The sequence below is a fragment of the Erinaceus europaeus genome, chromosome 16, assembly GCF_950295315.1.
Source record: "Erinaceus europaeus chromosome 16, mEriEur2.1, whole genome shotgun sequence".
In the NCBI taxonomy this organism is placed as follows: domain Eukaryota; kingdom Metazoa; phylum Chordata; class Mammalia; order Eulipotyphla; family Erinaceidae; genus Erinaceus; species Erinaceus europaeus.
The window spans coordinates 80,247,895-80,269,788 of NC_080177.1; positions in this window are offsets into that span (position 1 = coordinate 80,247,895).

Sequence of the window (21,894 nt, forward strand, 5' to 3'; positions counted from 1 at the left end):
TGCCGTAATGAGGCCCTTCATTCAGGAGACCTCTGATGCTCCAGAGAATCAGTGAGATCGGGGTCTTTCCTGTCCTGGGGACACAGTGGGGCTGGCATTGAAGCTCTATAGCAAGCTGGGTCTCCGCAGGCAGGAAGTGTGGCCTCAGCAGAGTCCCCAGTCAGTCGCAGGCCAGGCCTCAGAGAAGATGGAGAAATGGGAGGGAGCACTTAGAGCCCAGCCCACCTCTGTCCTGTGGCCTCCTCTCCATCGTTTCCCAGATCTGAGTAGAAGGCAGGTTCTGTGGACAGTGCAGGGCTCAGCATGGGGGTCTCTCCCCTCCCCTCAAGGCTCTTGAAATCTACCAGGCCTGGGGACAAAGGTGTCCTTAACTCCATAATGACTCAGGGCCTTGCCTGCCTTCCTGAAGCCCTGAGGTGATTATGCTTGGCAAACTAAGAGATGAAAGCCAACTTTGGATGGCTTCACCCATATGTGGCATCTTAGAAAATTGAAATACTTGAACTTGCAAAGAAGAGAAGAGAAAAGAAAAGAAGAAAGGAAAGACAAAACAAGAGAAGAAAAGAAGAGAAAAGAAAAACAGTTTCTTTTCTTTTTTTTCCCCTCCAGCGTTATTGCTGGGGGTCGGTGCCTGCACCAGGCATCCACTGTTCCTGGAGTCCATTTTTTCCCATTTTGTTGCCCTTGTTGTTGTCATTATTATTCTTGTCATTGCTGTTGTTATTGCTGGACATGACAGAGAGAAATAGAGGGAGGAGAGGAGACAGAGAGGAGGAGAGAAAGACAGACACCTGCAGACCTGCTTCACTGCCAGTGAAACTACCCCCTGCAGGTGGGGACCAGAGGCTGGAACCTGGGTCCTTGAGCACTGTAACATGTGCGTTAAACCAGATGCACTAATACCTGCCCCCCACAGTGAATTCCTTACAAACTTTTAAAAAATGAAGTTCCATGTAAATATATATATATTGATCTAAAGAAGATATGGACAATTAGAATTTTTCTCTTCAGATGCATTCTTCAGCATGTCCACAAGGCGGCAGCAAAGCACCGCATTCCCGGCTGTTTCTGAGCCTTCTGTGTAATGTGGCTTTTTGCACAGTGGATTTTAACGCGTGAATTGCACAAATTACTCTCAAATCAATTTTTTGATGGTTCCCTATGGTGTATTGAGTATCCGATGTTTAGAATATATTCATTTATTTTCCATGACCATCTTTCTTTAGTTAGACACCTGGTAGATCCCAGGGATCATGACTGACTTTTTCATTTTTAATTTAGAGGTGAGAGCCAGTGAGGGAGAAATGTGCACAGAGAGATATGAATGCAGAGAGGGAGAGGGGGAGGGGGACGGGAGGGGGAGGGGAGGGGGAGGGAGAGGGGGCTAAGGCAGGCTCCACCTCTTGTGAAGTTTCCCTTGTGCAGGCTTTCTGGTGTTTAAACTGGTGTCTAAAGAATTTTTACAATCTGTCTTCCTCCTTTCCTTCCTTCCTTCCTTCCTTCCTTCCTTCCTTCCTTCCTTCCTTCCTTTCTTTCTTTATGATTTGATAGGACAGTGAGAATTTGAGAAGGGACAGAACTGTATTGCTGTGTCAGCAGTTGTACTGTATCCCTAATAAAGTAGGTTTTTAAAATACCACCTAGAACTCACTAAGTTTTTCGATCAAATATCAGCAATTTTGTTCTACTGTTTCTAATTGTGTATAGAGACACTTGCTGGGTTTGTTTGCTTGGTTGGTCTTTTTGAAAATCTGTAGCTACAGAATACATTTTATTAAGGAAATATTTTCAGCATAGTTTTAGCTTGAAACATACAGTAATTTATATGTCCACAACTGTACTGTAAATGTTTGTTTTTTTTTAATACCAGAGATGAAACCATTGACTTTTCTTTCTTGGGCATGAAATTCCTGACGTTTGTAAAGAGCTTGACACCCCGCATGAGAGAGAGAGAGGATGTCATTATTACAGAGCAGGCTTGAGACACACGAGACTGGAGCTTCAGGTGAGGACAGGGCCAGTGCCTGAGCTGCTCTGGGAATCTCCCTGCCGCCGGGGGCTGCTTTTTGCAGCTTGACCCAGGTGGCTCTAGAAGCCGGTGACCCAAAGATGACCCCCGTGCATCCCCACCTGACACCTGGGTGCTGCTCCTGGGCACAGTCCCACAGGAGGGGTGCTGCTCTGTCCGGGCTGCCTTACCTTTCTTATTTCTTTATTCTTGCTTATGTGTCTCTTTACTTATGCCACCAGGGTTGTCATTGGGGATTGGTGGCATAATTGTGTGATGACTGTCACTCCCGCTGACCTCTTTCCCTTTTTCTCTGTTTAATAGGGGAGCGGGGTGGGGCGGGGCGGGAGAGAGGCTGCTGCAACACTGACCCAGTGTTCCTGAATCTTGCCCATGCGGGTAGAGACCTGGGACCTGAACCTGGGTCCAAGCACATGGTACCGTGCATACTCTGGCAGGTGTACCTCCACCTGGTCCCTCTCCCCACCTTCCGCCATCAGGGAGCATCTCTGTCTGTGTGACCCCCACCTTTGGACTTATGTCCATGCCAGAGTCACTTGCCTGGGGACGTGCTGATTGCCGGGGCCATGGCCACCTCAGGTGTGGTTAATCTCCAGGGTGGGGGTGGGCTCCACGCCCTCCACCTGCTGCCAAGTCATCTGGAAGTCCACCTGCTAGACCCCCCGAAGGGCGGGGTCTACTCCTGGTGGGCGGGATCAGCCTTTGATGGATGGGTCACACCCTGTGGGCGGGGCTGGCCTTTGGCACAGAGCAGGGACCCCGGTGGGTGGGATCAGCCTTTGGTGGGTGGAGCAGACTGGGTGGGGCTTCCTTTTGGGGCGGGGCCAGACACAGGTGGGCGGGGCCTGCATTCAGGGGCGGGAGTTAGGTTAACCTGCTGGGCGGTTCTGCATTGGTGGGATCAGCTTTGGTGGGTGGGGCTGGCATTGGGGGCGGGACCAGACCCTGGTGGGCGGGACCTATGTTCGGGGCGGAGTCAGACCCTGGGGGCGGGGCCTGGCGTGAGGACACCCCAGCACGTGTTTGCACCTGCAGCAGATGCAGCTATGGCGGCAATGCGGCCCTGTCCTTCCCACGAACTGTGCCTCAGTGTGGACACCGGGCCGTGCAGTCTGTGCTGGGGGGACAGCCTTGTCCAGTGAGGGGTCACCCCGGCCCCATGGCAGCCCCCACACCCAGAGGCGTGGTGAGTCGTTGTGCCGGGGCTGAGGCTGCGGCTGGGGCTTGGGGGGTCTTGGCATGGGTGGGAGGCCCCTGTCTGGGCTGAAGGTCAGGTCACGCATGGAGGGAAGGAGCCTCGGGTGCTGCCTGCTTATTTGAACTGAAAATGGCCTTGGGCTTAGCGGAGTGACTCACACTGGGTTGAGGTCATGTCGTGGGTAGAGCCACAGTGTTTTGTTGTTGTTGTTGGGGGGAGGGCATGAACTTGCAGCAGGGGTGGCCTGTGAGCCAGACCGAGGGGGAGTAGAAGCACAGGGGGCCCCTCAGTGTGCCCCCCACCCCACTCCAGAGTGTCTGGCGCCTGGCTCTGCAGCTGGCTTCTCTGAGGTGGGGCGGGAGGTTGGTTGGGAATCTGGGCGAGAGGAGCCAAGTGGTGGTGCACCTGGTAGAGCGCACACATTGCCCTTTGCAAAGACCCAGTTCCAAGCCCTCACTCCCCACCTGCAGAGGAGGAAGTTTTACAAGAGGTGGAGCAGGGCTGTGACATTACCTTTTGATAGGACAGAAATTGGGGGTGGGTGGGGAGAGGGCCTTCAACACTGCTGTACCAGTCGTGAAGCTTCTCCCCTGCAGTGGGGCCAGGGGCCTTGCGCATGGCAGCACACACTTCACTGGCCGCACCGCTGCCCGGCCCCCAGCCTGCCATCTCAGACAAGCCGGCACCGAGGCCAATCTCCTCCCCCCACTCATGAGTGGCTTCCAGATGGACGACACTGTCCTGGGCACGGGGTGGGGGTGGGCAGCTCTGACAAGGCCCTGCACTCTCCCGCTGAGCTCTCTCCCTGAACTGAGAGAACCCTGCGGCAGGGAGACGGGGCCACAGGCAGAGCTCCGGGCTTATGTATGTGAGGCCCAGAGTTTGATCCCAGCCACTGCCAAGGCTGCAGTGATACTCTGGCTCATTCTCTGATAAAATAAAATGAAATGAAATAAGATATCCTTCTGGACATGTTTTTCCTTTTGTCCAGAGCCGTCAGCTCTGGCTTACGGTGGGGCCTCTGGTTCCCAGGCTATGGAGGCTGCTGTGTGAATGTCCCAGACAGTAGAGGGTCAGTGGAGTGGGTGGAGGCCAGGCAGACAGTGTAACTCAGGAGCAGGGTAACAGGTGACACCACGTCCCCACAACGCAGTGCGTCCATCCCTCTCCCCAGCCCCTGGCCTGCAAACACCTTGGGCAGGGTAGGGGGGCTCCCCTCCTGTTTCCACTTGGGTCCATTCTAGCCCCTTCTCCAATCAGGGCCTGCTGTGGCAGAGCTCACCTGGAGGAAGTTGTTGAGAGTTGTGTGGGTGTGGGGGGCAGTGAGTCCGGAGCCCACCCAGGCCCCCCTTGGCTGTCACGGTGTGAAAGGGAGATTTGTCAGAAGCAGGTTACAGTGGGAGGGAGGATGAACAGCCTCTGGAGGCTGGTGTGTCTCTCATGCCCCAGGTCTGGGGTTCAGACCCCTAGGCTCCCCCCCTGCCGTGTGGGAATCATTTTCAGCTGTTCAGACCTTAGCTGCCTCCCCCCCTGTTGTCCCCCCAACCCCCGCAGCCTACAGGAGACTTGTGGGTGAATAGCCCCATAGAAGCACTGTGGTCTCTCATGCCTCAGCTCTCAGGGCTGGACGCAGGCAGGTGTTCTGAGCATTTTCTTACAGGTTTGAGCTTTAGAGAGACAAGAACTCAGTACTCCAAAGTTCTTGTAGAGTGGGCATGGAGAATGAATAGCCCAGGGAAAGTGCTCTGGTCTCCTGAGTCCCACAATTAGTTCCAATCCCTTTATTGGAAGTACTGCCCAGTGTGAAATTTTTCACACTGATTCAAGCCTTTGGGGCCCTGCTGGCCTCTGGTATCCTGCTCATGCCCCAGGACCACGGTTCAGGCCCTGCCTTGGGATTGTCCCCCCCGGCAGGCCAATAAGGTGGGAGGGTGGGATGATGGTCCCCTGGCTCAGCAAACTCGCCTCTGGCATCCTGCTCACGCCCTGGGACTGCGGTTCGGGCCCGGCCCCAGGATGATCCCGGCAGGCAGGTGAGTGTTTTCCTCTGTGGGTCCCAGTCCTGGGCTTTCCTCTTGTGGGCCAAAGACCAGGTAAGGTGGGAGGGCGGGACGATAGGCCCCTGCTTAGTGAACTCGCCTCTGGCATCCTGCTCATGCCCGAAGACTGCAGTTTGGGTCCTGGAACCTTCCCGGCAGGAAGGCGAGTGTTTTCCTCTTGTGGGCCAAAGACTGCACAGGGAGGGACGGTGGATGGGCTGAAAGGCCCCTGCTCATGCCCCAGGACCGGAATTGGGCTTCCTCCCCACCCTGGGAGACGAGTGTTTTGAGACTTGTGGGCAGAAGTCAGGTGGGACAGGGTGGTGGGGTGGGGGGCTGGTATACCTCCCAAGTCCAGTTATCAGATCCCACACCCCTGGAAAGCTTCTCACATTTGTTCAAGCCTTAGGCCCCAGCAGCCCAGAGAAGTCCTGAACTCCAAAGGCCGAGTAGGGCAGGGCTGGCTCAGCATCCCTGTGCAGGCACATTTACCTCGCAAGTTCCAGGTCCCCTGTTCTAGCCGCTGTAGGGATTGCACTGACAACGTGAAGCAGTTTACTTTTGTCGATGTGTTTTATTCTCATTAACTCTTGATAAATAAAGGTGGGGGAAGGGGCTGGGGGAGGGAGGCCCCTGGAAGCCTGTTGCTTAAACCACAGGAGAAACTTAAAAACCATTAAACCTCTCCAGGTGTGATTCCCCGAGGTGGGTCTTCATCTTTCAAGCAGCAACTGCAATGTCTACAGGGCATCCTGTCCTGTGTAGCTTGACTCCAGCCTCGTCTGCTGTGTAGAATGCTGTGAGTGACGGGAGGGGGACGTGGGGCTGAGCGACACACCTGGAAGCAGAGAGAACATAAAAGTGAGGAAGACCTTAGCCCTGCTGTTCCCTGAGTTCTCAGCAACAAACCTGCCATGAACACAACTGGAGTGATTCATGATTTTTAATTTTCAGCCCTGGAGGCGGAAGGACAGGCTGGAACAGGGCAGGAAGCGAGTCCCAGGATAAAGCCCGATGCCCTGTGTCCTGGGCCTCTGACTACCCGGCACGGCAGCTGGCACCTGGGTCCTGAGTGCAGCCAAGAAGCAGATCTTAGAGCTTTTCTCAGAAGGAAGATTTGAGGATTCAGGAGCATCAGAGGGACCAAGACCAAACTGTATTCGAGAGGGCTCATTCGACTTTTCTGGCTGATGGGGGAAGAATTCAACATTCATTGGGTCCAGGGTTGCCCCGTGGAAAGCACAGGCCATTGAGAGGCTGCTGACAACACCCCCCTGTCCCCCAACACTGGGCAGCCTCACCATCTGTTTCACTACAAAAGAGTTCAGAGACACAGGAAACAGCGCGCACTGCATTGCGCTTTGTGGAGACGCCGGCGCCCTCTTCCTTCGCTGTCTTCTGTCTGCCCTGTCCTGGCGTTTCTTAGGTGTTTTCTCCTCCTTTCACTCTGGTTAGCAGGGCTTCTCCTCCAGGTGAAATCTGTCCGGCTCACTCATTTGAAGGTCTTTGCAAACCTTAATCACTTTGCCCACGAGGCCCAGCTGAGAGCTCTGCAATGTCTGTGCAAACCGTGCGTTCGGATGCCTCACAGCCACGGGACTGGGGAACTGGCACAGTGGGCACAGGATGCGACTCTAGCATGAGGACCCAAGCTCCATGCCAGGGACCACATGTTCCAGAGTGATACAAGTGCTCTCCCTCTCACTTTCTCTCATTAAAAAAAAAAAAGTTTTTTTTTAAAGAATTTCCTACATCTGTGTAAGTAAGTGTCACATACCTATCTGCCTGCTCACCTACATCCTGCCTGTCAACATTACTTAAGATTTTTTTGAATGCTGACTTGGCAAAGCAAGAGACTATTTCAGACAAGGAAATAAAACAGAACCCCAGGATGTGGTGGGCACAGAACTAGTTTCTGACCTGTGAGAAGGTGAGATGCCTGCTGGGTGACGGCAAGACACGGCTTCCGAAGGAGGAAGCTTCAGAGCTGCGACTTCTTCCTCTCTCTCTCTTTCCATCTGAAATAAAAATCACCTGGTGGGGGGATCCCAGGTGATGGTGGTGATGAGATGAGAAAGAATGAGGCAGCTGTGGAGGTGGAGAGCCCTGGAGGCCCGAGCCTGGGGCCGGATTCAGAGTGTGTCAGCTTTGCTGGGGGGACAGGATTGGGCCTTCCATCCACTCATCTGTCCCCGCTAACCAGCACGGCACGCTCTCCACCGTGTCCCCAGAGTCCCAGGCAACTGCGTAGAGACCATCATTTTATCTGTCCCAGAACGGAAGTTAAAATAAAGACATTCCTTCAGAATGGGTCAGACAGTGCTGCACCCGGCTAAGCACACATAGCACTATGAGCAAGAAGCAGGGCTTGAGCCCTGCTCCCCACCTGCAGTGGGGACACTTCATGAGCATTGGGTGGCAGCGCAGCAGGTTAAGCGCACGTGGCGCAAAGCACAAGGACTGGTGTAAGGATCCTGGTTCAAGTCCTCGGTTCCCCACCTGCAGGGGAGTCGCTTCACAGGCGGTGAAGCAGGTCTGCAGGTGTCTGTCTTTCTCTCCCCCTCTCTGTCTTCCCCTCCTCTCTCCATTTCTCTCTGTCCTATCCAACAGCAACGACAGCAACAACAATGATAAAACAAGGGCAACCAAAGGGAAAAAAATAAAAGGGGGGAGGCCATTAGGAGCACTGGGTCACTGTGCAGGCACTGAGTCCTAGTGATAACCCTGATGGCAAATAAATAGGAAATGAAGAGAATATTTGGAGAAATATGGGAGCGCTTTGGTTGGGTGTCTCCCATGAGGTGCATTCTGCTCCGTGTCCACAAGGTGGAGACCTAAGGCATCAGGACCCTGGCGGGGCTTGCAAGACTTGGGTGCCAGCTTACCTGGCCTGGCCGGGTGGCCTCCTCTCAGAAGGGTCCTGGAGATCGGCCTTTACTCCCCCTCCCCCACTGACCTGCCTCACCTCTCCTCACCCTGCAGGTGGGGAACGGGGCCCCAAGCCAACCCAATCACAAGCACCAGCCTTGTCCTCCATTCTGACACTTCCAATGCCGGCAAGAACCTGTGAGATTTCCTGCATATGTGCTTTCCCTCCATTGTCTGTTTCTTCCTTCCTTCCTTCTGTTTTAAGTTTCTTCTTGTCTGTACTTTTTTCTATTTGTGACACTGTTTTTGATTTTTAACTAGAGCACTGACCAGCTCTGGCTTGTGGTGCTGCGGGGCATAGAACCTGGGACTTGAGAGCCTCAGGCAGGAGAGTGTGTCTGCATCACCATTTTGGCATCTTCCCCGCCCCCTTTTCCAGACTGGACACCACTAGTTTGTTTGCAGAGGCTCTGCGCCAGCACTAGCAACCCAGGGCTGCCTGCGGCTTTCCTTACCCCAGCCCCTTCCCGCTTGATCTTTTCTTTAATTTTAAAGCACACTGAGAAACTGAGAAGGGGAGGGTGAGCTAGACAGACGGAGAGAAAGAGAACCGCACAGACCTGCCTCACCTCTCCAACCTCAGGGGGAGGGTAAGTTACGGGGCTCCAAGCCTCATCCTTGTGCATGGAAGGGACCCTACTGAGTTATGTCGCCGCCTTGTGGACACGCAGCAGAGTGCACCTTACAGGAAAAAAGAGACAACCAAGACCAGATCCTGGGAACAGACTGCAAACACCCTGCCCAAAGCAACAGCTAGTCCAGAACAAGGGGCAGTGCAGCGGGAGCAAGGCCAGCCCAGGAGAGGCCCTGCTGGGTTATGTCGCCGCCTTGTGGACACGGAGCAGAATGCACCTGATGGGAGACTAGACCCAACCAGAGGGCTCCTTTATTTCTCCGAATATTGCTTCATTTTCTTTTCTTGACACAGATCCAGGGTGTAAAAGCACACAGAGAAACACCAGAACATTACTCAGTTCAAGTTTTTGGTGGTACCAGGGATTGAAACTGGGTTCTGGAAACCCTTTAAAGGCATAAAAGTTTTTGGCAGAACTCCTGGCATAGTTCCTAAGCCCAAGGTCTTCTTTTAAATATTTTATTGTACTCTAGTATTATATTTAGCTATTGAGAGACACAGACACAGAGAGAATGATGCTGGATACTAAGCTGTCTCCCAGCCCAGGACTTCATTTTAAAATATTTTTATTTGACTTTACTTTGTTAATATTTTTAGTAAGGAAACATGGGTTCAAAGACAAAAAGATGGTAAATACAGGGCAGTCACTTCGGCCCAAACCCTCCTTTTTGACTTACTATTTCATCATATTTTATTTTATTGTTATGTTTAGTGTTGAGAGCTAGAGATACAGAAAGATACAGAGAGAGGGAGATAAACAGGGGTAGATATCATAATGCTGATGCCAAGAGACTCATTCCTGAAGCTCTGAGGTTCCTGCAACAGCACGACGCAGCAAGGCTCTGGTAAAAATAAATAGATAAAGAAATAAATAAATAAATAAGTCAGAGAGTGCGAGCAGAGCACCTTCAACCAAAGCATTTAGCTGCAGTGTTTCCCTGACGTGTCTGCAGCCTTGACCAGCAGCACCAGCAGATCAGAGTTGGGCTCTGGGTGGACTTCTGGGTCTGCACAGTGCCGTGGGCATGGGGGTGTTTTTTTGCTGTGTGGCAGTCTGGAGGCCCCTGGTAGAGCAAATGGGCGGCAATTACAGCTGAGGGTCTGGCTACAGAGGTTTCTGGGCTTGGGACTCCTGTGTGTGTTGGGGCTGCTGTTGGGAGTTCCCTGTTCCTTGCTGAGTGATGTTTGCTTATTATGTTGATAGTTTTTATTGTTATTGATTTAGTGGTGGGTTACAGAATGATAAGATGTCAAGGGTATATAGTCCACCAATGTTGTGTGCCTAACCCCCCTTCTTAAAACCACAGAAGCAAACTCACAAGCTCTAAGAGACCGTCTGCTTGGCTTTTTGTGGTTGGTATGCTCTGTTGTCATAAGTTCCATATAAGGGATCCTACAGACTTACTTGCCTTTCACTTCTTATTAGCTTAGCCCAGTCATCTCCAGTTCTGTTCATTTTTATTTCAAGTTTTTCAGTCTCATCTTTTTTAACTTGCAGAGTTGTATTCCATTGTTTCTTTGCTGATTTTATTTTTATTTCACTAGAGACAGGCAGAGAGGGAGAGAAACCATAACACAGCGCTGAAGCTTTCTTCAATGTTCTGGGGTTACATACACAGCAAAGCTACATACTATCCAAGTGAGCTCTTTCACCAGCCCTCCTTGCTGATTTAATTTCTCTATTCCTAAAAAAATATTTATTTTTATTTTTAAACCATTTTGTTTTGTACTATCTATTTAGTGGGGAGAGACAGCCAGAAATCATGAATGAAAGGAGAGACAGAGAGAGTCAGATAGGCACCCAGTTTCAATACCTGGCACCCCCTTTAGCTTGAGCTGACACTGTTATGGCGTTTCTCTGATTTTCTCCCTGGATCTTTGTCGGGAAAAGAAAATGAAGAGAATATTTGGAGAAATACGGGAGCCCTTTGGTTGGCTCTAGTCTCCCATAAGGAGCATTCTGCGCCGTGTCCACAAGGCGGCGACATAACACAGCAGGGCCCCAGCTGGACAGACCTTGCTCCCGCTGCGCGGCCCCTTGGCCTTTACTAGTTGTTGCTCTGGGCAGGGTGCTTGCAGTCTGCTGACAGGATTTGTTCTTGGGAGCTTCCATCCAGGAGCTCGAAAGAGGCAGGAGACAGGCTTCACTGGGCACCAGGCTTATGAAGCTATTGCACCAGGTTTCTTGGTCTGGTGGGGTGTCCACAGAGACAGAAGCGTCCTGGAGCTCTGCCTTTGCTCCCCCTGTGTCTGTGCCATGGGTCAGTCCCCTTCGGTCTCCTGCACTGCTCCAACCACCTTCCAGGAAAAAAAAAAATCGATTTGAGCACCTGTGCTGGGCTGCCGGGCTGTGACAGATCCCTGCAGTTCCCAGACTTCCATGCAGGAAGGACCAGGGTTGGAGCCATGTTGGTTCCCCACCTGCCCAGTGATGAGAGGTGAGGCAGGTCTACATGGGTCTCTCTTTTTCTCCATCTCTCTCACACCTTCCTCTCAATTTCTCAGTGTATTTTCAAATCGAAGAGCAAAAAAAAAAAAAAAAAATCAGGAGGGGATTGGAGGAGGCTATTGCCATTGGCATGCCTGGATTCCTATGAGAATTCAAGGACTCTCCTGCCTGAGGTCTGATATCCCAGGTTCAATGCTTCCCACCACTATGAGCCAGAGCTGATCAGTGCTCTGGTGGGAAAATAAATCATATAGAAAGAGAGAAAGGAAAGAGAGAGCAGAAATGGAGAATAAAGTCCAAACAATTGTGTATTGTACCAAAACAAAAGACTCTGGGGTGGGGTGGAGGGTTCAGAACCTGGAACACGATGGCAGAAGAGGACCGAGATGGGGTTGAATTGTTACATGGAAAACTAAGAAATATACAAACTTCTGTACTTTTCCGTAGGTGCCTCTGTCTCTTCCCCTACCCTCCCTCCTGATTTCCCGGTCTTTCTCCAATAAAATGTAAAAAAAAAAAAAAAAAAAATGACAGGAACGTCAAGGTGTCTCGGGACTCCATGTACTGCGTGGGGCCGGGAGGGATGCGTGTCCCCTTGTCACGTTCAGAGCTCAGAGCAGGTGCAGGAGCCAGAGGCGAAACTGCGCCCAGCTCTCCTGGCTGACACTGTTCTCCGCAAACTTGGGGACACAGAGGACCCCGGGCAGCGCAGCCCCTGGGACCCTCCCTCCATGCCTGACCTTTGACCCGGGCAGTGACCTCCCACCCACCCCAGGGCCCCCACCCCCCCCCCCGGCCAGCACCAGCAGGACTCACCATGCCTCCAGGTGCGGGGGAGGAGGGGGGCCTGCCACGGGGCCAGCGACCCCTCACTGGTCAAGGCTGTTCCCCCAGCACAGACGGCACAGCCCTGTGTCCACCCTGAAGGCCGAGGATGGGAAAAGGGACCGGGCTGAAGCCCCGCCATAGCATCTGGGTCCCGCATCCGCACAGGTGGGTTTGCGGGCCACGCCCACACGTGCTAGGACGAATCAGGTGGTGCACCGCGGGCCCCGCCCACCAGGGTCTGCCCCGCCCACCACGGGCTGCGCTCGGGTCTGCCCATTGGCTGATCCCGCATCACGGGAGCAGGGGGAGGGTGTTGACCCGCCCCCCAGATCCTCCACACCTGCAGCCCTTGCAATCCACACGTCCGTCTCCAGGAAAGTGACTTAGGAACCGTCTGCATTGGCACAGCCATAAGTGCAGCCAAGTCAAAGGTGGGGCTGCACAGACAGGGCGCTGTGATGGTGGGAGCTGGGGGAGGGAACAGGGGGTGGTCCACCAGGCGCCATGTGCTTGGACCCAGGTTCAAGCCCCAGGTCTCCACCTGCATGGGCAACATTCAGGGACAGTGGGTCAGTGTTGCAGCTCACCCTCTCTCTTTCATTTTTCTTTTTTTTTTTAAAGAGATTTTATTTATTTATGAGAATGATAGGAGAGAGAAAGAACCAGATATCACTCTGGCACATGTGCTGCGGGGATCGAACTTGGGACCGCATGCTTGCGAGTCCAAAGCTTTGCCACTGTGCCACCTCCTGGACCACTACTCTCTCTCTCTCTCTCTCTCTATCTCTCCGTCTGCATTGCTATCTCCTATCCACATTATCTCACTGGCTCTCACCTCTAAATTAAAAAACAAAACAGCAGGGGAATCTACCAGGTGCCTAAAGAAAGATGTTCACTGAATATAAATTAATGTATTACACTTGGTCAATTCCAAATTATATTCCTCCATGAGGATCATTTCTGGAACCATCCGTTCCACCCCGGTTCCATGGCTGCCAGTTCTTAGCAACATCGTCCCGCCAGATATTCGTTGGGATGCAGCATCATCTAAGTTCATTTCCCACGTCTACGCTCCACCGGACCTGCCAATATACGCGGATATCTTCGCCCACCCTGTCCAACGCTTGACGTCTCGTCACCCAATCTGGTCCCCTACGCCTACACTGAACTTCTCTGTTCCAGACTCTTGGAAACAGAGCTGGCAGTCAGCTGAGGTCAAGAACAAACACCTCATCACAGACCCCTGCGAGCGTCAACCCGGCTTTGACCTAGCACGTTATGATTGGGCCCTCCTCAATCGCTATCGAACAGGCCATGGCCGGTGCGCCGCTATGTTCCACCGCTGGGGAGCCAGAGACGACCCGAACTGCCCCTGCGGCTCCAGACAGACTATGTATGACCCACATAGTCAACGACTGCCACCTCTCCAGATTCAAAGGAGGTCTCGAAACTTGACATCAGGCTCCACCTGACGCTGTGGACTGGCTACGGAAGAAGGGCAAACGCTAGAAGAAGAAAGTATTACAAACACCAGATACTCCACACATCATAGGAAAAAGACAAAACAGTAGTTTGAGGGTGATTGTGGCACTCACGTGTTTAAATCCACTGTACAAAAAGCCACATTACACAGAATGCTTAGAAACAACCGGGATGGTAGTGTTTTGCTGCCGCCCTGTGGACATGCTGAAGAATGCATCTGAATATAAAAGTTGTAACTCCTCTTAGCTGGGGTCTACCACCCGCTAGCCCCTGCCTTAGTTTTACAAATGGAAAAAGAAAAAAGTCAAGTGGGAAGCTTATGAGTTATATAAACTAATGAGTTTTACATGTCCATTATTTACTTAGAGTTGGCTTTGTGTTTAACAAAAAATACAAAGGAGTTACTTGTCGCTTATGGTCCGATGTTGGTTATGGTGGTATCTTACTGTATTTATCTCTTCTTAGGGTGGAATGTTCACAGATAAACTGGTAAACTGGGCTTTGCAACCACAGAGGTTTTGCTGTTCCGCTGCAATCTGTGTTTTTGCTGGAGCTCTGCTCTGCTCTGCTGGAGGTAGGCTGTTGGATCTGGGGTTTTGGAGTCTCGGGCATCAGTTTGCTGTGTGTTTTGTTTTATTTTGTTTTGAGACAAACTTTGACTTGCCTGATTCCACTGATTGTGGCAGACTTCCCATTCTTTTTCCCTTTCTTATTTTAATGTATTGTTAGTTATTTAATATTGTTTTACAAAACTGTAAGATAACGGGTCTAATTTCATACAGTTCCAACCACCAGAGTTTGGAGTCCCTACCCCTCCACTGAGAACTGCAGTGGTTCTCCCAAGTCACTGATAGGGCTGACTTTATATCTGTCTATATCTTTGTGAGTGCATCTATTTCCCCCACTTTTTCATTTCATTTTTTTAATTAATTTATTTCACCACTCTCATCACCAAAGTTCCGTGTCCCCATCTCCACCCCCATAGATAACCACTCTGGTTTTCCCACAGTCTTGAAAAGAGGTTGATATTTTGTTTTTCACATTTGTACATTCAGTTCTCTATATTCCACATCTGAGTGAAACCATCCTGTCATTGTCCTTCCCCTCCTCACTTGCTTCACTGAGCATCTTCTCCAATTCCACCCACTTTATCCCAAAGGACACAAAATCACCCCTTTTTATTGCTGTATAATACTCTGTTGAGTAGATGTTCCATAACTTTTTTATCCAGTGCATCTGTTGAAGGGCAGTTTGCTTGTTTCTAGGTTTTTGCTATTGTGAATAAAGCCACATGGGGTGCATATAACCCTTCAAATCAGTGTGGTCACGTCTTTTGGGTAAATGCCTAGTCGTGGAATTGCTGGGTCATATGGAATTTATCCCCATTCACTTCCTTTCTAAGTCACTCCTACACCTATTACTATTTCTGAATGTCTTTCCTTTTTTTCCTCTTCTCCCTCAGATAAGAGAAACAATGCCTGGATTCCTCTAGTGTTTGTGAGATTCACTTCCATTTCTTTGCTGCTATAAAAATAAGATTCCTGGTGACAAACACTTTGACTCCTGGGGGCTAGGGGTACAGAACTCTCTGGTTTACTTCCCCTGTCATTTCCCTCTCTGGAAGTATGGACCAAAATTCTTTTGGGGGTGCAGAAGGTGGGAGTTCCGGCTTCTGTAATTGCTTCTCTACTGGATGTGGGCATTGACAGATGGATTCATACTCTCAGCCTGTCTCTCTCTTTCCCTAGTGGGGCAGGGCTCTGGGGAGATGGGCTCCTGGACACATTGGTGAGGTCGTCTGCCCCGGGAAGTCAGGATGGTATCACAGTAGTGCTTGCAGCTTGGTGGCAGATTATTGGAGCCGGAGGGTTGATATCCCAGGCCTGCGGTCTCTGCATACAATCTGAATTGAAATGTGGTGTGGGGGCACTGACGGCATGGACTTAGTTGAGGTCAGCAGAGGCAGTGTCACAGGGTGGAGGCTCAAGAGGAGAAGCATGAGGAAATACAAGCAAAGACCCAGAGGCTCTAGGATTGGGAGACATATGGGCTTTAAAGAGAATGAGGAAGGTTCTTTGCTGTCTTAGAGTTTAAGGAGGCAATAAGTAATTATTATGATAACCAAGTTATTTGGGAACTTGGTTTATACTGAAAAATCTCATGGTTAGGATTTAATCTACCATATATGACCTCACCATGATTTATGTCACTGATGCTATTTATAAAATAACTACATCCTTTTAAGTCACTTCCCACTTAACAAAGTGGCAAACACCAGCCTTGTCCTTCATTCTCCCAGTTCAAGCCCCAGCATCACCTGTGCAAGGTCCTGCATTTGTGCCTTCTCCCCATTTTTCTCTTTCTTTCTTTCTTCCATCCTTTTTTTCTTCCTTCCTTTCTTTCTTCCTTCTTATCTCTTATTGCCTGTACTTCCCCCCACTTCCATTTCTTTTTTCCTTTTCCTTTCTTTCTTTTAAAATATAAACTGGAGCACTGATCAGCTCTGGCTTATGGTGGTGCGGGACATTGAACCTGGGACCTCAGACCTCAGGCATGAGAGTGTCTTTGCATAACCACCATGGCATCTATCCCCACTCCCTTTTCTAGTTTTGATATTACCATGCTTAATGCTGTTTGTTCTTTCTCTTGGATTTTAAAAGTACACTGATACATTGAGAGCGTAAGGTAGGATAGAGAGGGGGCAGAAAGAGATGCCCTACACACCTGCTTCACCTCTCCTCCCCTGCAGGTAGGGCACAGGGCTCCAAGCCTGTCCTTGTGCCTGTCTGGGAACCCACTGGGTTCATCACCGCCCAGCACCCCAGCAGAGGTTCTCAAAGCACTTTGTTCTTGGAAGAGGGTTTGAAGAGTGCAGGAGACAGAAAGGGACTAAGCCATGGGACACGGGGTAGGGGAGTAAGGGGGGGGGGAGCCAAGGCAGAGCTGCAGGACCCTTGTGTCTCTGTGGCCAGCCCATCAGGCCAGGGAACCTGGCTCCTCAGCCGCACAAGCCTGGTGCTCTGCCCAGTGATCTGTCTCCTGCCTCTCTCTAGCTCCTAGCAAGGAAGCTGCCAAGAACAGACCCTGTGAAGAAGCTGCAAACACCCTCCCCACGTGAACACCCCAGGGGCAGCCCAGCGGGAGCCAGGTGTGCTCAGCAGGGGCACTGCTGGGAAATGTCACCGCCTTGTGGACACGGAGTAGAATGCACCTGAAGGGAGACTAGAGCCAACCAGAGGGCGCGTGTATTTCTCTGAATATTGTCTTCATTTGCTTGTCCTGACACAGACCCAGTGAGAAAAACACTCAGGGAAATACCAGAACCCTGCTCAGCTCAAGCAATGTAAAGAATAAAAATAAATGAATTTGGGGTGTTGGTGATAGTGAAACGATCACTAAAACTTTGTGACTCTCAACCAACTCAATGCAAGCAGTGCTGCTCTGACATGTTTCACATGGGACAGTGTCCAGAGACGCCAGGCCTGTGACGTCTCCCCTCCAGCTCCATTACTCTGGTGAGACCTTCCCTAGCTCATGGGATGCCTTGGTTCCATTTCTGGTGGTGCACTTCCTAACAAAATTACAGAACCTACATAGAGACCAGGGCCCATGAGATAGGGCACATGTGCACATCTGTCCGTAAGTCAGGGACAATATAAACCTTAAACTAAAGTGGACAGTAGTTTGCAGTGACTCAGTAAGTGCATCAAGCAAGTAGAAAGGACTAAACAAGACACCATAAAGGACCTAATCAAATAGTTTCTACTTAGACCTTGATACCTGCCTCATCTACTTCCTGTTTCACTTCCCTCAGTCACTCCAAGGTTAACCTTGTCAGAAAAAGTAAGGACTACAAAAGCTGGATAAGGGCAAGAGACAGGCACACCTTCATCATGGCTCTTTTCGTCACTACCAGGCTACCCCACCATCCAGGGCCCTAGTCAGGGAATCCTGGGACTTCCACTTAGATATGATGGGCCTAGACCTCTAAGAGATCCCTCTCTGCATCATCCCTGGTCATCTCCATCGGGAACATTGTAAACCCTCTTGTGGGCCTCTACAGAACCTTGCCCTCAGTGTAGAACAATGGCAGAAACAGCTCCATTCTCCAAAGGGAAGCTGAGTCAACACACCCTGCCACTTGAGGAAGACGGGTCCTGAAATGAGTGCAGCCTAGAATGTTCCCAGCTGTGACCGTGTGATGCAGGCTCAGACCTACAGGGCTGTAGAGGTCACACAGGCTCCCGCGCTGAATATGAACAGACATGGACTCTGGGTCAGATCGATGGGGTTGACAGTTCACGGTATTTATATACTTGCCCCATATTTGGGAGCTGCTCTCTGCCCTGATCCAGCTTTCTAGTCCTACTTCCAACCCTGACACCATCTCCCTAGACAATACCATTAGTCCACCTGCATGTTAGCTGTCAGGCTCAGGCAAAAATTAGTAAGGTCAGGGGCCCTTTGAGAAGCCGGAGCACCCACGGGTCCCTGTGGCCCAGGGGCCTGATCCGGGTCCTCAAGCAGGCGAGCCCTGCAGGGGAGACACAGCAGAGCTGCTCCACCAGGGGCTCCTCCTGGTGCTGCCCCGTCTCCCATGGGTGCTTCCCTGTTAAGCTTCGGGTTTGTTTACCTCTGTGTCTTTTTTTTATATAACTTTTAAAATTATCTTTATTTATTGGATAAAGACAGCCAGAAATCAAGAAGGAAGGGGTGATAGGAAGAGACAAATTTTTGTTGTTGTTGTTGTTAAAAGACACACAGATACACAACGAGTACCACCTCAGCATACTTCAGCTCAGACTGTGTCCAGAGACTTCAGGTGTGGAATGACAACCCTTCAGCTTCATCACTCCGGTGAGACCTTTCCTTTCATAGTATACTCTAACTCCATTCCAGGTGGTCCACTCCCCAATAAAGTCCCCAAACCTAGATATAGTCCAGGTCTCCTGAGATAGAGCACATGTCCACATGTATCCATAAACTAGGGGAAAATATATACCTGAAAGCAGAAGTACACAATAGTCTGCAGTGAGTACCCCCCTAACGCTTCATCTGCACTATTTCAGCCTTCAGGTCCATAATTGTTCAACAATTTGTTTGGCTTTGTATATTAACTCTCTTTTCAGCCACCAGGTTCCAGATGGCAGCATGATGCTGACCAGGCTTCCCTGGACTGAAGACCCCCACCAATGCATCCTGGAGCTCCGCTTCCCCAGAGACCCACCCTACTAGGGAAAGAGAGAGGCAGGCTGGGAGTATGGACCGACCAGTTAACGTCCATGTTCAGCGGGGAAGCAATTACAGAAGCCAGACCTTCCACCCTCTGCAACCCACAATGACCCTGGGTCCATACTCCCAGAGGGATAGAGAATGGGAAAACTATCAGGGGAGGGGGTGGGATATGGAGATCGGGTGGTGGGAATTGTGTGGAGTTGTACCCCTTCTATCCTACGGTTTTTGTTAATGTCTCCTTTCTTAAATAAGAAAAATTTTTTTAAAAGGCACACAGATAAGGGGCCGGGTGGTGGGGCACCTGGTTGAGTGCACATGTAACAACGGATAAGGACCCAGGCTCAGGCCCCTGGTCCCCACCTTCAGGGGAAAAGTCCTTCCCCCAGGAATACATTTTCTTGCCTGGTTATCAGTCAGGCTTGAAGGTGGGATGTAGAACTTTCTAGACAAGCAGTAGCTAAAGGAATCCATTACCAATATACCAGAGCTATGGGAAATGCTAAAGGGACTTATAGAAAATGAAAATACAGGGCGAGTCGGACAGTAGCACCTCGGGTTAAGCGCATGTTGCACAAAGAGCAGGGACCGGCATAAGGATCCCGGTTCGAGCCCCCGGCTCCCCACCTGCAGAGGAGTCGCTTCACAGACAGTGAAGCAGGTCTGCAGGTGTCTGTCTTTCTCTCCCCTCTCTGTCTTCCCCTCCTCTCTCCGTTTCTCTCTGTCCTATCCAACAACAATGATATCAGTAACAACAACAACAATAACTACAACAATAAAACAACAAGGGCAACAAAAGGCAATAAATAAATATTTTTTAAAAAAGGAAATACAGGGGAGTCGGGCTGTAGCGCAGCAGGGTTAAGCGCAGGTGGCGCAAAACACAAGGACCGGCATAAGGATCCCGGTTCGAGCCCCGGCTCCCCACCTGCAGGGGAGTTGCTTCACAGGCGGTGAAGCAGGTCTGCAGGTGTCAATCTTTCTCTCCTCCTCTCTGTCTTCCCCTTCTCTCTCCATTTCTCTCTGTCCTATCCAACAATGACAACAACAGTAATAACTACAACAATAAAACAACAAGGGTAACAAAGGGAATAAATAAAATAAATATTAAAAAAAAATTAAAAAAAAGAAAATACAGGGGCTAGGTGGTGATGCATCTGGTTAAGTGCACACATTACAATGCACAAGGACCCAGGTTCAAGCCCCTGGTCCCCACCTGCAGGGGGAAGCTTCACAAGTGGTGAAGCAAGGCTGCAGATGTCTCTCTGTCTCTCTCCCTCCCTTCTCAATTTCTCTCTGTATCTATCCAATAATAAAAAAATAAAATGAAATGAAATGAAAATACAGAATGATGTCACCTGGGTAGGCCGGTGTAAACATCAGGGGAGACTACAGACCGGGACTTCAGAACCGACCTCAGCAAAGGGGTAGGGAGGCTGCAGTGGAGAAGGGGGGGCCAGTGGATTTTGGCACATGGCTGAGAGGGTGACGCATTTTGAAGAGGTGAGAAATTGTACTACTATAACACTTACAGGCCTATAAGTCAGGGTCACCTCAGAGGCTATTACAAAAGTTCCTTTGTTTGTGTGACAAGGCCTAAGGGCACAGCCTGCCTAGGAAGCCGCATTGCTATGGCAGCCAGGTGGCTCAGTGGGTCAAGTGTAGTTCTTACCACACGTGAGGCCCTGGATCCAAGTTCCTCTCCCTCCTTCAAGTCTGAGTTGTGCCGTTGTCCTCTTTGGTACAAAAGGAATAGAAGTGACTGTGATTAGGAAGGCTGGCAGGAAGGAGGTGAATGACAGCTACCAGACAGTTCTGCTCGTAGGTGGGACATGCAAGATTGAAGCGTATGAACAGGCAAAAAGGAACTAGTCAAACAATGTCTAAAACTCGGAGAACCGGAGCACTGATCACTAAGCGGATTCTGGTGGTGGGTTCAGTGTGGAACTGTGTCCATGTCTTTACAAGTCTGCCACGACAGCACTATTTAATCGCTGATAAAAGTACAGACCGGGAGTCTGGAGGTAGCGCAGCGGGTTAAGCACACATGATGCAAAGCGCAAGGACCGTTGTAAGGATCCCGGTTCGAGCCCCCGGCTCCCCACCTGCAGGGCAGTCACTTCACAGGCGATGAAGCAGGTCTGCAGGTGTCTGTCTTTCTCTCTCCCTCTGTCTTCCCCATCTGTCTCCATTTCTGTCTGACCCATGCAACAACAACGACATCAGTAATAACTACAACAATAAAACAAGGGCAACAAAAGGGAATAAATAAAAAAAATTAAAAAAGTAAAGACCATGGGATAAAGAACGCTGGTTCTGCAACTCTCCCTGGAAAGGAGAGTGCTGCAGTGGCCCAGCTCTGTGCATTCGAGAGCTCTCATGGTGACAGCACATGCTGGAGAGGCTGTGGGAGCAAAGGGCCCTCCTGCACTGCTGGTGGGAATGTCAGTGGGTCCAGCCCCTGTGGAGAGCAGTCTGGAGACTCTCACAAGGCTAGAAATGGACCTGCCGTATGACCTTGCAATTCCTCTCCTGGGGATATAGCCTAAGGAACCCAACACACCCATCCCAAAAGATCTGTGTACACATATGCTCATAGCAGCACAATTTGTAATAGCCAAAACCTGGAAGCAACCCAGGTGTCCAACAACGGAATACTACTCATCTGTGATAACTGATGAATTCACCTTCTTCATCTCATCTTGGATGGAGCTTGAAGGAGTCACGTGAAGTGAGACCAGCCAGAAAGAGAAGGATGAATATGGGGTGATCTTGCTTATAGACAGAAATTGAGAAATAAGAACAGAAAGGGAAACACAGAGCAGAACTTGGACAGAGTTGGTGTACTGAACCAAAGTAAAGGACTTAGAGAAGGGGGTACTTTCAGTTCCTGGTGTCTGATGGTGGGAGAGGACCTAGGCTGGGGGGGAAGGGGGAAAGTTTTGCAAAAAACTGAGAAGTGTTGCACATGTACCAACAACTGTATTTATTATAAACCACCAATCCCAAATTAAAAAAAAAACAAAAAACCTCAGAACAAACAACAACAACAAAAAGAAATCACTCGACGTTTAT